This window comes from Pelodiscus sinensis, chromosome 12, assembly GCF_052426305.1.
Source record: "Pelodiscus sinensis isolate ZL-2025 chromosome 12, ASM5242630v1, whole genome shotgun sequence".
Taxonomy (NCBI): domain Eukaryota; kingdom Metazoa; phylum Chordata; order Testudines; family Trionychidae; genus Pelodiscus; species Pelodiscus sinensis.
In genome coordinates, this window is record NC_143063.1 from 21,006,879 (window position 1) to 21,019,925 (window position 13,047).

A 13,047-nucleotide genomic window follows, 5' to 3' on the forward strand; every position below is an offset into this window, starting at 1 on the left:
TGTTCCTTCAATTTAAAAGCGTACATTTTAAGTGGAACTTTCCCCACCTTTCCCCACAGCAATATTGATGTGTAAAATCAAAATGTTGATCCTTTGACTTCTTATACATTTGTGTCTGGTTATAGAACAGACATAAGCAAATGAGCAGTATTACTGTAAAATAAGTATGACAGATGTTGTTAATCATTACTTATGCTTATCCTTCTAACTGTCTGAAGGATTTAAATGGTAATCAACACAGTAAACAGTGTGATGAAGAATATAGCAAAAAAAAAAATCTCATCTCATTTTTTCCTCTGGTTTTTGAGCATTTGTTTGCAATGACACACCGCAATAAGCAGTTTCTAAATAAACAGCAGTTTTTATGATTTACAAAATGTCTTCAATTTTCTCTAACACGATCGCTCTTATTGAAAAAATATTTGTTAATAATTTGAAAGCTGTATTATAGTACATGTACACCTAGTACTGTAACAACTTACACTGATACATTGTCTGAGCTGTAAATTGTTTTGTGATGAAAGGCACAGATCATCATTACGTGCCCCGTGAAACACAGATTCCTTTCATATGAAACTTGGTAGCTGAAGTACTGCTCTGTGCTATTAAACAAAAATTCTGGACAGGTAATAATAAAAGAAACCAAAAGGACGTTTTCTTTTGAGTAAATATAATAGGGCAATACTGCTCCCATTGAAATCAAGAGAGTTTAATTAATATCTTCATTAGAAACAGGACTGAGTTCTTTAAGGGCACGTCTACACAGCAGGGCAAAAGTTGAATTAAGCTACATAACTGAAGTTATGTCAATTGCGTAGCTGAAGTCAAAACAGCTTAATTTGACTTTTGGCACTGTCTACACAGCAGGAAATAAAAGGAAGAACACTTTTTCTTCAACTTCCCTTACTCCTCATAAAATGTGGGTTATGAGAGTCAGAGCAAGAAGTCCTCCAGCCTGCATTATTTCGAAATAATGGCTTGCTGTGTAGATGCGCTCTTTGTCATTTCAGAATAACATCAGTTATTCTGAAATAACGGCTGCGGTGTAGACATAGCCATTGAGCTAGAACCTATTTTTTGAGGAAATTAGATGTGGATTTTCAAATGTGTTTATAAAAAAAAAAAAAAAAAAAAAAAAAAGAAGTACTTGAGACAGTGATTTACAATTACTTTGAAATACCTACCTCAGCATCAACATCAGACAATAAAACTGCACTCTGGTTCAAAAATGACTTTTAAAATGCAACCTATTGTGCATATCAGATAGGTGTTTCTTGAGGGGTCTTCCATACAAGCTTTTACTCAGACCAACCATGCTTGTTAGTCTCTAAGGTGCTAAAGGACTGCTTGTTTTTTATGCTCATAGTAGACAGAGATCCGTTACTTACTTTACCGCTGCACAGGAGGCATGTTTGAAGGCGTCTCACAACGTACAAAAAAGAAATAATCAATATTGTCACTAGACTCATGAGCCATGATCCCCAAAATAATGGTTCTTTTAATTTCCTTCAGCTTTTTAAGTGTCTTGAGTTCATACTTTCTGGCCTTCATGGTTATAAAGAAAACATTGAAATTACCTTCTTAATTAAAGCTAAGATTCTTCGCTCTGACAGAGGATTCCAAGAGCAGCGAGTTTGAGAAAAAACACCATATTGACTATAATGTCATAAGATTTGGAAACACCAAGTGATCTACCATTTTTTACACTCTAAAAGACTTGAGTTTACTGTTAGGTAGCACTTGTATAAATCTATTGAAATTCACTCTATAGTATAAGACGAAAGGGACATTCAATGAAACTGAAAGGGTGTAAATTCAAAACAGATAAAAAGGAAATACTTTATCACGTAATGCACAATCAGCTTACAAACTCATCACTACAAGACAGCATCAAGGCCAAGGGCTTAAGCAGGATTCAATTAAATATTGGCTGTTTAAAAACTTTATAGGGATAATAAATATAGATAATAACAGCAAATATTATAACTGGCAAAATTTTGAAGGAATATCTATCTACATGCATCTGGGCATAAGCTGATCTCCAACTACTGTGAATCTCAAGATACTGTTTTTAGGAATCTATTATCCTGTAACTGTCTGCTGCATGGTTTCTCGCACCTCTGATCTTTCACTGTCAGATACATGACTATCAACTAGTTTGGGAATTACCACTAGATGATATATATGAAATATAAATGTCAAAATACTTGAGAAGTTTGTATGCTTTCATTTTCATGTTTTAAGGAAAGAAAGAAGGAAAGCCCTAGTTGACCAACATTGAAAAATTCAGAATAATACTTAAAGCAATGTGAGTATCCTGTCAGAGTAAATCAGAAAGCATGTACTTCCATACATATTTTTAGACTGTATTCCTCATGCAGTCAGACAAGACCCTTTTGAGTTGTTCAAAACTAGACCATCACAGACATTCATGCAAAAATACTTTGGCACAACAACATTAACCAGAACTGACATAAGGAATTTACGTCTAACCAAACAGATTTCATAAGCCCATCTGGTCAGTGTTGTCTCTCCTAAAGGGACTCAATCTCTTTTGCAAGCTGAGGGGTCAGTTTCCCCCCAGAATATTGCTAAATAAATCAATCATGTTTGTTATTTAATACAGTTCTTTTTGACAGCTCTCAACACAACCAAGCATGGGCAAAGTAAAAGTGACTTCTGCATGGGCAGAGTCAAAGCAAGAGTACCACAATGTCAAAGATAGTGGGCTGCACTGAGCCTATGAATAGAAAAGCCTCAAAGCAGTAAGTAAGTATAATAAGATCACTATAGCCCTATTTCTGCCCTTACCAGACAAGTTATCCTTGAGGAGAAGAAAGCAAAAAAGTGTACCTGGAAAGCAAGTCTGCCAGGTCATCTCTCGCCATTTCTTCTTATTTAGTGCCTGTAGCTACCTGTCATTCCCAGTCTCACCCAAACCGTATTGAAGTATTCGTATTAGAAGAATGTTTATCATTACAAACCGTGGATCCAAGGCCAGCCAAATTTGGGGAACCTTCAGAATGGTATTTTGCATTTCCACTGCACATCCCAGACAAGGATTTTGAAGGGCTGTTCCATATACATATATATTTAAAAAAAAAAAAAACCACAAACAGCAAAAGCTTGAAAAATCTATAAAGTCACAATCATCCTTGTTTTACAGATAAGAAAACTGAGGCACTGCAAAGCCCTATGCCCAGACTAACAGACAAATGTAGGCCAGAATTTATATATTTTGTACTTTAAACACCAAGACCATACTGGCTCCCTTCCCTTTATCCTGTTAGTCATACTCAGCATTACAAAAAGAGAGCCACGGGTCCCAATTTCCCCATGTTGGTGCCTTAAAAGGACACCCTATTTCCATATTTGCACAGACTCATCAGGTCTTAGACATACGAAATAGATGCTTAGGGCACAAATCCAGTCCTCCTCAACCCTTGCAACACTTCTGAGTTTAATGAAGGGAACTCCCATTTTCAGCTGTGTGACGACAGGATATGCCCTTATTGGCAGTGAGTGTCTCTCTGGAGAACATATACCATTTATGGAGAAGTGCTAAATAAAATTGTTCATGTTATCAGTGCCCCAATAGATAAACAAAAAACTTGAATAAATCTGTATTAGATATAGGGTTACAGAGAGCAACTGTGGCAGACAAAAAATTTACACAGCCATAGTGTTCCCATAAATTTGTGTACAACATTAAAAAGAAAAGTTCCACAATTAATGATGAGACAAAATCCTGCTACAACCCATATTAAATGATGACATTTCCATTTACACTACAATTACAAGTGGGTCAGGGGATCCAATTATAATACTACTCCATTCTGTAGAACAGGAAACAGCTTACCTCAAGCAACCTAAAAAACACATAAGCAAAGGCAAACATATATAATTAAACAACTACTTTTTGATATGAGGCTAAAGTCTGCCTTTAGAAACATATGCATAATCCCTATTTTAGTCAAGGGATTGATACATACAACTATGTGAGGGGAGAATGTGGTTATTGCAAACAGTATTATTCCTAACCATGCATACTCAGAAGCACAGGTGAGCTTGTATGCTTTAGTTTTCATGTTTTAAGGAAAGAATGTTTTATTACATGCTTCCCAAACTGTTTACAAATAAATACTCACAGATTAGAGTTGTAGAGGTTTTTTTTTCTGGGATCTAGGGAAACACATTACAAAACTGCTGTTCCTCCCATCCATGCACTTTGCCTGGTTTCAACTCTACCTTAGTTTTCTCTGTAATCAGTGCATGACACAGAGGAGTGAGAGGATGGTCTTAATTACCTGACCCTAACCACCTGACCGGAGTAAGTATTCCAAAAGAGTAGTACTCTCTATCACATGGTCACTATCCTTTCAGGGATTATTGATAGATGTGTTACTTCAATTAATAAAGGGAAACAAAGAAACTCATGTAGGTACATTTTAGTTTTTGTCAGAAGGACTCAAGAACTAGCCATCACCATTAAGAAAGTCATTCAGTTGAAGGTTCAAAGAACTCAGAATGTACAATGTATAAATAACAGATGTTAGTTTGATCTTTAATCTTACCTCAACTGTATGTTGCTTCTGAATAAACTCAAATCTAATGATTTCTCCTGCCCAAATAATTGTTTGCACAAGCACCATCTTCTTATTGCATGAGTTAAATGAAATACAAACCCAAGTTTCTCACTTCATTTCATTAACATGGATTAAGCTACATATGACAAATCCATTTTCCTTTGCATATTACACCACCAAGTGGCCTAACAGCTCTTCATGTTTTCTTCTGTTTACCATGTGTTTTCTTTGGATACATTAGTACTCTTTCCTCCTTTACTGACAGAATGAAGATATAAATAAATAAAAGAGCTGAACTGTTATTTTTCTAAGATTACAAATAACACACACCCAAATAGTCCAGAAGCCTAGAGGCCCATCTAGAGGTTCTTATCACTGCATAAAGCAATAAGCTCACTGGAGAAGAGCATGGGTATTTTAAAATAAATCAATCCTCTTTTCATATGTTTTTTCTTGGAAAATTTGAGGAATATACCGTGAACAATTTTTAATTATTGGAGCATGCGGAAAAATATAATGGACCCAATTCTCTGCTGGTATAAATAGACATAGTGCAAACTGGCCTAGCACCATGACTCATACTGAGGATTGAGCTCAGTATTTCTGTATATCTGAATCAGCATTTTTATATTCTAAAAATGTTAAAATGTCATGTTTGAAGAACTCATTAAAAGTTTCAAATCAAATACTAGTTTGAGGAATTTCTTGTAATGATTATTACTGTAGTGACTAGGGGCCAACTGAGACTGGAACCCCATTGTGCCAGGTATTGTGCAAACATAAACAGATAATACAAACAATGGTTAGAGGGAAAGGCTATCATAAAGCAGAATAAACAATGCAATGGAGTTCCAATTTTTCCCCTTTGTTATTTGTTTCAGAGGAGCTATGTTAGAAGAGTGTCAATGTTCTAAATACAAACTTCAGAAAGCAATGTGATGATTGCATCAGTATCCTTTGGTTCCTATTTGACCTGCTGTCTGCGACTGCTCTACCAGCTTCAGTACCCGGCTTACTCCTCCCTGCAGTTTCTTTCCCAAAGGCCACATAACCAGAGCAAGCTGGGATACCATGTGAATCCTAATAACCCAAAAAGAAATTCTCCTGCATAGTTCTGGGTGTGGAGGACATGATAGAAGAGAGCATGAACTCCATTGAATTCTCTTTCCTACTCAGTGTGTCAGTACCTATTTGAGCTTGGCAAACTGATTATTTGGTTTAAGAACAGTTTAAAAAAAGAAAAAAGTAATTTGGGATCAAATTAAATTTGATGGTATTTTTTAGGGACTTAACTAAGACCATGTTAGTTCTGTTCCAGAGAAGAGATTCCACTTGCATCTTCCACTTCATAGCTGAATGGTCTAATCGTTCAGCTAAAAATTATCAGGGAATGGTGCAGCAGAACAGCCACCCCTAGTGAAAAGCCAAATTTCATTTCCCTGCATAGTCCAAATAGACTCTATGAATCTATTTGTGTAAGTAAGGCAAGAATAACTTTGACAAAGTTGTTCACATATATACTAATTAATAAAATTACATTAGCTACATTCCATACACACTGACCAGTGACTCAAAATGCTGAACCATAGGGTTTATTGTTTCCTTCTTGATTTAGAAGAAATAAGACCAATTTAAAGCATTTTAATTATTAATTTGCAGCATAGAATATGTGTTATCTGATATACAGCTAAATAAATATATACTGAAATATATTAACAAGTTAATATATCCATAATTGTTCATACAGAACAATCACACTTAACGCAAGGGGTGGAAGAGGCTGCCCTAGGATATTCCTGGATTTTATTTTAATATTTTCAAACATCAGCTCTGTTTACAGAAGAATGACTCACATTTACTATCTAGCACTCTTAGGCTAGTTGCTATGACACCGACTAAGCTAAGAACATAATTCTCTATAAAATATGCAGCAGATTGAAATTTATTAACACAGCATACTAAAACTTACAAGAATGAGAGCATGAGAGTTTACATTGGTCACTATATATATATATTCTTCTTCACCGGGCAAGTGCAAAAGACAAACTATATATTGCAAGGGCAGGAAGATGCAAAGACTCACCTCTCTCATGGAAAACTCAGCAGTTTTACTCCCTAGATCATTTCACTTTATTGTGCATTATCTAAATAAAAGTTGTACCACTTTGACTATTCTAATATTTAGTTTGGTATATACACACTATGCTATAATGGTAAACAACATAGTACAACTGCCCTAGTGTGGACACATACATATTTATTGGTATAAATGTTATTATACTTCTCTCTGTTTACCTCTTAGTTAAGTTTCACATCACCTTAAGAAGGCCAAAATCCTTCATTTGTTAAATGCCATTTTACTTTTCCATATAATCTCTCTCTGAATTCTGCAATAAAGTTCTTATACCTAGGTTATAGAAAATGTATAGTCATTCTTTCATCAGCTAGTTCTGAATTGTTATAGACAATATAAGGAATAGTCTGTGTGAAGGTTCTTTCACAGTAAAAGACTTTGAAGAAGTCCCAATATGGCTCTTGTAGAATCTTATATTTGGTTGTTTTGATGACTTTTGATACAAATTTGAAAGTCTTCCTAATCATGTCTTCATTTTATGCAATTCAACATTACATAAGTCAGCATTCTCTTCTTAAATTTTATATTTATCATATTGCGGAAAAATATAAACATTTGATTAATTTTTGAAGCATAAAATAATTGTCAAAACTGTTCTAATTTCACAGGAATAATTATATCTATCTTAATTCTGTTATTTCTTCCCATTGTTTATTGCTGGTTTTCCACAAGATCCTACATTTGTTGACTCACGGTTGACTATCATGCACCTTTTTTGACAGAATATTTGAACATTCAAGGAAATACTAGGTTGTATGTAATTAAGGGTAAAATACACCATTTCTTCCCTGACAAGCCTTGTGTTTAAAATTAATGGGAGTTAGTCGTAGAAAGAACTGCAGGATTCAAGCCACATAGGCTGTGTCCAGACTCAGGGGTTTTTTCGGGAAAAGTAGCCTTTTCCCGAAAAAACTTCCCCTGCGTCCAGACTCAAGCCGCGTTCTTTCGAAATTATTTCGAAAGAACGCGGCTTTTCTTTCAATGGCGGTAAACCTCGTTTCACGAGGAAGAACGCCTTCTTTCGAAAGTTCCTCTTTCGAAAGAAGGCGTTCTTCAATGTAAATAGGGCTTCCTCGAAAGAGAGCATCCAGACTCGCTGGGTGCTCTCTTTCGAAAAAGCGGATTGCTCTTTCGAAAGATCCGCCTGCAGTCTAGACGCGATCTTTCGAAAGAGCCTCTTTCGAAAGATGCTTTCGAAAGAGCCTCTTTCGAAAGAAGCCTGCAGTCTAGACATAGCCATATTGTGTTCTTTCAATCCTATGGGGGGAAAAGAACATATTATAACAGACTGACACAGACCTCCAATGAGCACCCCCAGGCCAGGTGCATATGTTTGAATTCTCTTAGGGTATGTTTACACAGCAGCATTATTTTGAAACAACTGATGTTATTCTGAAATAACATAGAGCACGTCTACACAGCAAGCCATTATTTTGAAATAATGTCAAGCTGGACGACTTCTTAGTCCAACTTCTGTAACCTTCATTTCACAAGGAATAAAGGAAGTACAGGCAGTCCCCGGGTTACGTACAAGATAGGGACTGTAGGTTTGTTCTTAAGTTGAATCTGTATGTAAGTCGGAACTGGCGTCCAGATTCAGCCGCTGCTGAAACTGACCGCCAGTTCTGACTTATATACACAATCAACTTAAGAACCCCAAGCGTCCCCAAGTCAGCTGCTGCTGAAACTGATCAGCAGCTGATTCCAGGAAGCCCGGGGCAGAGCAACTCTGCCTCGGGCTTCCTGTAGTCAGCGCTGGTCAGTTTCAGCAGCGGCTAAATCAGGACGCCTGGGGCAGAGCAGCTGGGGTGCTCCTGGGTTGCTCCAGTAGCACCCAGAGCGGCACTGCGGGACCAACCGGCAGCGCCCCAGCTGCTCTGCCACAGGCGTCTGGAGAAAAGCCTAGTCTGCTGGTGGGGGGGGAGTACTAGCTGCGCCCCCCCCCACCCCAGCAGACCAGGAAGACGCGGGTGGCGGACCGAGACGCACCGCGGTCCCGCCGCCTGAGTCCTCCGCGGCTTTGCTCCCCGTCTCCCTGGTCTGCTGGAGACCAGCAGACCAGGGAGACGGGGAGCAAAGCCTCTGAGGACGCCGGCAGCGGAGCAGCCCAGGCGCGCCTGGGCTGCCACGTTGCCCGAGCCCCCCCGCGGCTTTGCAAAGCCTTGGGGAAGCCGGCAGCGGAGCAGCCCACGCGCGCCTGGGTTGCCCCGCTGCCCGAGCCCCTGCAGTTACGAACGGGGCTGCCCCAGAGTACACGGACTGCGGGACCTCGCGGTCCCGCCGCCCGTGTACTCCAGGCGAGAAAAGCTGCTGCTAAGCGTCTCCCTGGTCTGCAGACCAGAAAGACGCGGAGCAAAGCCACGGAGGGGCTCGGGCAGTGGGGCACCTGGGCTGCTCCGCTGCCAACTTCCCTGAGGCTTTGCAAAGCCGCGGGGGGGCTCCGGGAGCTTGGGGTGGGGGACTGCAGGGCAGGAGGGGTTGTGGGGTTTGAGAAGGAGTTTGGGTGACAGAGGGGGCTGTCATCTGGGGCAGGAGCTTGCGGTGCTCGGTCCAGAAGGAGTAAGGGTGCAGGAGAGGATTCTAGCCTGGGGAGGGGCTCTAGGAGGGATGCAAGGTCTGGGAAGGAGTTGTGACCTGGGAGAAGGGTGTGCAGAGGGTTTGGGTGGTGACCTGGGGCAGGGGAATGGGGTACAGGGTCAGGGAGGAGGTACGGGTGCAGGAGAGGATTCTGGCCAGGGGAGGGGTATAGGAGGAGGTGCAGGGTCTGGGAGTTATGACCTGGGAGAAGGGGGAAAAAGGGATATAGAGAGTTTGGATGGTGGCCTGGGACAGGTAGTCAGAGGGAAAGAAGTGGGTGGGCTGAGGAGGGCTGTCTACTGCAGTCCAAGGCTGCAGGCTGTTCCACTCTGGGCCTGGGAGACTTCCCACACTGTCTCCCTGCCCCCCCCCCCCCCACCCCCAGCAAAATTTCTCAGCTCCTATTGGCTGGAAATGGGACAGTGGGAGCTGAGAGATTTTACTGGTAGAAAGGGAGCATTTTACTGGTAGAAAGGGACTCCCTCCCCAGTCATCTAGAGCAGACAGCACCTGGCTGTTTATAGCATGAGCTGTTCTCTGCCTAAAGGTTCTGCTGAGGCTGCCATGGGCTAGATTCAGTGGCTTGGCAGGCCGCATCTGGTCCGGTGGAAGAATCTTGCCTACCCCTGACCTAGGGGCTGCTGCAGGAGCCTCGTGGTTGCTTTCAGGAGCTGCATGGAGCTAGGGAAGTACAGAGCCTGCCTTAGCCATGGACCCCCACCGCACTGCTGACTGGGCTTTTATGGACATGATACCATGATAACAAGACTACATGTTTTGTTAGTCTATAAAGTGCTACTAGACCATTTGCTTGCTGCTTTTTTCTGTAACAAACTAACTCAGCTACCCCCTGAAGCTCCTGGGCTTTTAATGGCTAGCTAGAGCAACCAGGATCTCTTTTTGACCAGCTGTTCTGATAAAAAACTGGACACCTGGCACCCCTATTTTTCAAGTGGGTTTTCAATTATTCAGTTCTCCAGCCAAACCACACACACAGTCTCTGTGTGAAACAAAACAGACCCCTTCTGGGATATCCCAGTATGCCTCTGCTGGTATATCTGTAGCCTTCCCCAGGCTCAGTGGTCCTGCCCCTAGTATGGGGCTGTACAATACCAGGCATCATCTGTACAATACCAGGCATCACTGTCTCTGCCTGCTCTGGGTCTTTCTAGTTCCAACCCTCCAGCTGGGCCCCGAATCATCTAATCCCCTTTCAGGGGTATTTCATAGTTCAATATTCAGCCCCTTCTCAACTCCCTTTCCTCAGGGCTTGAGCTAGTGAGAGGTGGGAGAACTTGGGGCTGCCCGCTACATCAGGTCTCTGCATAAGGGACTCTATGAATAGCAGCCAATATAGCTGCATCCGCTTTAATTAGTCATAACCCTGCTATAATTCCCTGGTACTTATCCCCCGCCCCAGCACTTTCACAAACACTTCCCCCTTCCCATAAGGCTGAAGTCTTGTCATCAGTCCCAGCAGCCAGCCAGGAGTTCTCTCTTGCGCCCACTGTCCCTGCCAGCAACAAGCCTGGAGTTCCCACTTACTTCCCCCAGTGTCCCCAAATGATTAATTCATCAGCCAAGAAGACAGGCCTTACTTCTCCAGCTCCTTTGGTACTGCAGCTCCTTTAATATAGCCCTGCCAGGCCCTGATTGCCTGGTCCCTGCAACCTCCCTTTAATTGGCTGCTTTCTCTGCACCCACAATAGGCAGCCTGTAGGACTTCTTTACTATTTCTTTCTGGAATAGGGTGTCCTAAGGTCCTGGAGGCCTCCAGCAGGGGGAACTAGGACTTGAACTCCTATCCTCTAGTTCCCAAAATTAGCATCTACTTGCACTAAAGGAAAGTTTCTGCAGCTGGTAGGAATAGCTGTGGGTGCTGGTAGGAATAGCTGTGTTGACATAGCCTCTTTATGGGGTAAACACTGGAAGGCAAGATTCTACAATGACTTACATACACCAAAGACATACATTATAACATCATTTACAGCCATTGAACACATTTTTTAAATAATAATTATCCTGTATGTCATTGTATGTTTTGGAATGTGGCATTTTATTTTGTAATTACCATTCACAGACACTTGCATACAAGTGAGGAATGCCACAGGACAAACATGTCACAACTACTTGCCAAAATGGACAGAGCAAGCTGGTGTTTGCATGTATATTCCATAAATTATATTATTTTTTTAAATAATTAATAACATATTTATCTTTTAGGTAAAAAGGAGACCACTGGAAGAATCCATGGCATCAGGCCACTCTGAAAGTACTGTAATCCTTACATAATGTTATTTCTACTCGTGGCATAATGTAATATTATTATTCAGATTACATTCAAGATTGATTAATGACAGTAGATTCAAAAACTTCACTGCACTAGGTCTTACTGTATTTGGAGTCAAACCATGCTTCTCATGAAACAGATGGTTTTTGCTGTTAAAAAACAAATGCCCTTAGCTTCTCTCAGGTTGTCAGTTTCAGTGCAAGTATAGATCAATAAATATTTCTTTTTGGGAAAAAAATCAATGTGCAAACTCTAACACCTTGCCTATAAAGGAAAGTTTGCTAGGAAAAATGAAAGTCCTTCAGCACTGGAACATGGATCTGCACCTGATCAAAACCAAGATTTTGAATCAAACCCTTGCATGTTGACATAACTTAAATTGCAAAGACTTATGTTATGATCATCTGCAGTTACATACTGCAGAGATGAACATACTTTCCCTTTTGTGATTTAAGGTTTTTTAAAACAAAAAAGATTCAGAGAAGTGAGCAAAGGAGGGGATTTTTTTAAAAAGCAAAGTTCAGTTTGGACCAATAACCCAATATTCAAACATTTTCTTAAACTTTTAACCCTGCAAAACTTTTAACATTTTCTTTAGGGCACAGCCCTGTGAAAAGGGGAATGTCAGAGGTTTTGATTCTCTGTGTGTGTGTGTGTGTGTGTGTGTGTGTGTGTGTGTGTGTGTGTGTGTGTGTGTGTGTGTGTGTGTGTGTGTGTGTGTGTGTGTGTGTGTGTGTGTGTGTGTGTGTATTCTTACCCAACTATTTTTGGAATGTGGGGATTTACTCAAGGCCATCAAGCAAAGAATAAAAATGGAATGCCCCATATTCAGAACTAATACAAATTTTAAATTGTCTTATTAGCTGTGGGAAATTGAAGAAGTGGGACACTGGGACACTTCAAGGTCTATTACTACATAAAAGAACTTTTTAACATACATTATTTGTACAGGTGGGTCTAAGTCACAAAGTGCAGACTGTGAACAGTATTACCAACCTAAGTATCAAAAACTCCTGAGTCAGCCCCTCCAAACATTATATTGGCTTAAAAAGCATGAGATTTAATATAAGAAAAATGGATTCTCGGTATTTTTAATTGATACTTGAGCATCTATGGTGCAGTTGGATTGTGTGTTCGAGCTTTCCCCCACAACTATAAGAACTAAATGCTTTGCTTGTTTGTTCGCTTATTTGTTTGTAAATGAAAACTAAAATTCCTATGTAATCACATGGGTTGGACTTTAAGAAAAAAAATACCAAATAATATGGAAGACCAAGGACAGGGTAGGCCCACTGCTTAGTGAGGAGGGAGAAGCAGTAACAGGAAACTTGGAAATGGCGGAGATGCTCAATGACTTCTTTGTTTCGGTCTTCACCGAGAAGTCTGGAAGAGTGCCTAACGTAGTGAATACAAGCAGAGAGAGGGTAAGTTTAGAAGATAGGATACACAAAGAACAAGTT